The sequence below is a fragment of the Galeopterus variegatus genome, unplaced genomic scaffold (genome assembly GCF_000696425.1).
Source record: "Galeopterus variegatus unplaced genomic scaffold, G_variegatus-3.0.2 Scaffold8221, whole genome shotgun sequence".
NCBI lineage: Eukaryota > Metazoa > Chordata > Mammalia > Dermoptera > Cynocephalidae > Galeopterus > Galeopterus variegatus.
Genome location: NW_007734332.1, coordinates 81,361 through 86,344, shown reverse-complemented (window position 1 = coordinate 86,344; position 4,984 = coordinate 81,361).

Genomic DNA, 4,984 nt, shown 5'->3' with positions numbered 1-4,984 from the left:
TCTTTGCTCCAGAATTGCTTCCTCTATCATTTGCTGTCTGTTCGAAGGGTTTCCTTCATGCACTCTTGAAGGGTAGGTCCACTGGCGACAGAGGAGCTCTCTTCCCTTGGGAATCCTTTCACTCTCCCTCCACTCTGAAGGGCGGTTGCTCTGGCGATGGCTTCTGGAGTTGACAGCTGTCATCTCGTGGCACTTCCTGCACTTCCCGTCTTCTGTGTGTTCTCTCAAATTGTTGTTCACCTAGGGGTTATGTGTGATTTCTTTCTGGCTGCTTTCAATATACTTTTCTTTATCTTCTGTTTTCAAATGTTTGATTCTTATTCACTGTGGTGAGTATTTCTTTGGGTTGATCTGGATTTCGGTTTGTTCATCTTCTTGAATCTGCCGACTTGTGTTTCTTGATGAATTGGGAAGTTTTCAGCCATTATTTCTTCATATTTTCTTTTAGCTCCATTGCCTTTCTTCTGTCTTTCTGGGCACCAAATGGTACAAGCCTAATTGTTCTCTGTGTCTCTTAGTCACTCTTGATTTTATTTTTCAGTCTAATTTGCTCTAATGAGATCGAAGCACTCAACATTTTTTCTGGAATCTGGAAACTACCTATCTGTAGTCCTGCTTGCGTGGGAGAAGCAAGCAAGTGGGGATTGTGGACTTAACCACCATAAGACTCTCCAAATCCTGTTCTTGTCCTTATATTTGATAATCTTTCTGAACTTCCCTATTTTCATGTTACACACCCAGAAGCACTTTTCCATGTCCTTTTCCCTTTAACAACTCATTTTTGTATTCAACAAAGCTGAATTGAATATCTAACTACACAGGAAGCATTGTTCTTACAACTGGAAAAACAGCAGTGAACAAGACACATGAAGTTTACGTTGTCACCCTAGCATAATGACTTCTGAGAGCTTTCAGAAACACAATGCTGGCCTCTCCTTCCTGGAGGAGGGAGGGGAACAAGCAATGGCAGCATCACCAGTGTTTTTCTTAATCCTCGTTTGATGAAATAAGGTATTAATTTCATACCGTTATATGTACCTGATCTCATTTGTGCTGTGAGTCCCCATTCAGCCTCTTTTTTTTTTTAACCTTAGAAATCAAAACTTGCATTCAAGTAACAGGTAGAGGTAGAAAAATCCCTAGATTTTGTATCATATCCATCCAACTCCATAGTAGGCAGTAACAGAAACATTTAAATTGACAACTCTGATTTAATAACTGTCTGTGATTTATTTCAGCATCTCAGACAGATTGGAGGTCAAGTTGCCAAAGGTATGTACAAAGACACATGTAGGCTTCTGGAAATATGAATACTTAAAAGTCAGCAGAAAAGGGAATCGAATTTTATTTTAACTTGATTTTGTATTGTCATAAATGTAGATTCATATGCAGCTGTAACAAAGAGTAGAAAAATGTATCAAATATCCCTAACATGTTACAAAACTATGGTATAATATCACTAACAGGATATTAGCATTGATACAATTTACTCACCTTGTTAAGATGTCCCCATTTTTACTTGTATTTTTTGGTGTGTATGTGTATATAGGAGTAATACAGTTTTATTGCTTGTGTAATTTCTGTGTTCACCCCCACCACAGTCATGATGCTGAACTATTACCAAGTTCAGTGTCAAGGTAATGCCAAGTAATATAGAGTACTTTTCAGTAATATCAAGGTATTGCCACTCTATCACCCCAAATGACAACCATACCCTATAGTTTTGTCATTTCAATAATGTTATATAAGTGGACTCATACATTATGTGACTTTTTGAGACCGACTTTTTTCACTCTGGATAATTTCCTGGAGAGTTTTCCAATTTGTTGTGTGTATCAAGAATTCAGTCCTTTTTTTGTTAAGTAGTATTTAATAGTATGGATGTATGACAGTTTGTTTAATCAGTTGAAGGATACATTTTCAGTTTTTTGCTATTATGAATAAAGTTGCTATGAACAATCGTGTACAGGTTTTTCGCATGAATATAAGTTCTTGTAATTTTGAGATAAATGCTCAAGACTATAATTGTTAGGTCACATGATAATAGCATGTTTAGTTTTATAAGAAACTTCCAAACTGCTTTCCACATTGTCAGAGTCATTTTCCATTCCCACCAGCAATGTATGAGTGATTGTTTCTCTGTGTCCTCACTCAGCAGCATTTGCTGTTGTCTTTTTCTTTTTTATATTTTAGCTGAAATCTGACATTTTATTATTTATTTTTTGTTTGTTTGCTCTGGTTCTAATTCTTCTGTTTCTATTCTATTGCTTCCCTGTAGGTTAGTTCACACTTATTTTTAGGAATTCATCTTGATTTACTGACCTTGTTTTTAAGTGTATACCTCTTCATATAGTTCTCATAGTGGTTGCTTTGGGCACTGCAAAATATACATGTGACTGTCTTAGTTCATTTGTATGGGTATAATAGAATACCACAGACTGAGTAATTTGTAAAGAACAGAAATTTATGTTCATAGATCTGGAAGCTGGGAAGGCCAAGAGTAAGGTGCCAGCATCTGGTGAGAGCCGTCTTGCTGTACCCTCACACGACAGAAAGTGGAAGGGCAAGGGAGAGTGGAGGAACAAGCTAGCTTCAGCTGCACAAAGCCTCTTTTATTAGGGCCTTAATCTCATTCACAAGGGATGAGTTACCATGGCCTAATCACCTCTTAAAGACCCCACTTCTTAATACTATCACATTGGCAACACCTGAATTCTGGAGAGGACACATTCAAACCATAGCAGTGACTTATTGCAATTTATTGGTATCAACACTTTACCACCTCACATGCAATGTAGAAACCTTGTTTCCATTGAGGTCAGTTTACTTTCCACGCTTTCAAATTTTATTTTCTTGAGTATCAGATGGTTTTATAATTTTTGTTTCAGTTATAAAATTTCATTTGTAAATCTCACAAAAAGGAAGATAGTCTGTTTAATTTACCCATATTTCTGCTAATCCTGATCCTCCAAGATTCTTTTATTATTTATTTTCTGTTTAAAGATTTTTTAAAGCCAATCTTAGATAGTCTGTTGACAAATTCTTTTAGGTTTCCTTCATGTCAGAATGTCTTGCTTTGACAGTTTTTTCTTCACTTGAAAAATGTGGTACCACTTTCTTCTGTCCTTCATGGTTCCTCATGAGAAATCTGCTGTCATTCAAATGTGTGTTCCCATAAAGGTAATATTTCATTTCCTTCTGGATGCTTTTTCAAGCTTCGTTCTTTGTCTTAATTTTCAGAAGTGCAATGATGTCTGTTGCTATGGATTTCTTTGGGTTTATCTGGTTTGGGGTTCACTCAGCTTCTTCCAACTGTTTGTGTCTTTCAACAAATTTGGGAAGCTTTCAGCCATTATTATTTCAAATGTACCTTCAGCCCCATGTTCTTTCTCATTTTTCCAAGACCGAAATGATATGAATGTTGGAGCTTTTGTTACTGTCCTAAAGGACCCTGAGGTTCTGTTTACTTTTCTGTCTACTGTTTATGTTGGGTAATTTCTGTTCTGTTTTCAAATTTATGAATTCCTTCCTCTGTTGCCTTCATTTTTCTATTGAGCCCATGCATTGAGATTTTTATATTTTATATTTTTTCTTTGCCTTTTTAAACTTCTGTTATTATATTTTCTAGTTCTGTAATTTCCATTTGGTTGTTTTAAAAATAATTTCTATTTCCTTACTGAGAGATTATGTCTCTCTGTTTTTTGAGAGAGATAGAGAATTTGTAATTGATTGTTGAAGCTCTTTATGATGGCTGCTTTAAAATCCTTGTCAGATAATCCCAACATCTGATACATTAAAGTTCTGGGTTAGTTAATTGCTTTTTCTCATTCAAGATGTAATTTGCTTGGTCTGGGAGATGATGGGTGATTATCATTTGTATCCTAACATTTTGCTTATGTTAGGAGTCACTGGGTCCTTTTTAATCTTTTGTTTTAGCTGATGGTCTCCCTCTTTAGGTTCAGCACATGGGTCAGGATTGAAAAAGACATTATGTATTAATGTGCCATAAGTCCAGGGCCTCACACATACACAGGTCCTTTCATATGCTACTAATAGATTTTTGCTGAATTTTAATCTGAAGTTTGCTTGATGCTCACCCTTGCACACAGTTCTCTGAGTGTTGAGGAAAACCTGGTTCTTTCTTCCTGTCTTTCCAAGCCCACCTTTCCAGGGAAGCTCATCTGGGCAGCAGACTCAGAGTTGTACTGACACAGGCATCTCAGGTCAGTGTGTAAGTTAGTTGGACATCCATCCACTCGTTTACCCCACACACCTTCTACTGCATTCAAGTCTTCCCCTGCTGTGATCTCTAAAGTGCCTTTCAAGCCCATTCATAACAATCTTTTTCCCCACAAAAATCCTCCCGTCTCTCCTAAAATCACCCCAAAGCCCCTCTAAACTTCCTTAGTAACTATAAGCATTGTCATTCTTTTTACAATTATGTGGACTATATTTTTACTTGCCCCTCTAAACTTCCTTAGTAACTATAAGCATTGTCATTCTTTTTACAATTATGTGGACTACATTTTTACTTTTTATGCTCTTTCTGGAACTGTTTTTCCGTCTTTGATGTTTTTAAAGCTTTGTATCCCTTCCTCAGCTGTACTGCAGATCTGTGGTGGTGTACAACAGCAGACGGCCCCTCTAAACTTCCTTAGTAACTATAAGCATTGTCATTCTTTTTACAATTATGTGGACTATATTTTTACTTTTTATGCTCTTTCTGGAACTGTTTTTCCGTCTTTGATGTTTTTAAAGGTTTGTATCCCTTCCTCAGCTGTACTGCAGATCTGTGGTGGTGTACAACAGCAGACACTCATTTCTTACTGATGCATTGAAGAAAAGGGTGGGATGGAAGGGATCCAACCCAGGGAATCTCACACCTTCCACACCTAGTCAATGTTCTCAAAATGTAGTGCTAAACAATGTTTAGCATGTCCAACAAATACTTGTTGAAATGAGATAACAGAAATAAATTTAAACC